Raw genomic sequence first — 210 nt, 5'->3', positions numbered from 1 at the left:
GGCGCCAGTGATGTTCATAATTATGCTGACGCCCTCCATTACCTGGCCATTAATATGTTAATTTATCCTAGACAAGCTGCTTTTCCTAGTCTGAAAGTAGCGGGATGGGGGGGGGGGGATAGGATGATGCTTGGCCATAGGTTACAATGCGTAGGTCGTCTTGGTGTGGCTGGAAAAATTCCAAATCATAGGCTGTCCTGCTGTGAGTGA

Source organism: Penaeus monodon, chromosome 23, assembly GCF_015228065.2.
Source record: "Penaeus monodon isolate SGIC_2016 chromosome 23, NSTDA_Pmon_1, whole genome shotgun sequence".
Lineage (NCBI taxonomy): Eukaryota > Metazoa > Arthropoda > Malacostraca > Decapoda > Penaeidae > Penaeus > Penaeus monodon.
Note: the sequence above shows the minus strand (reverse complement) of the source record.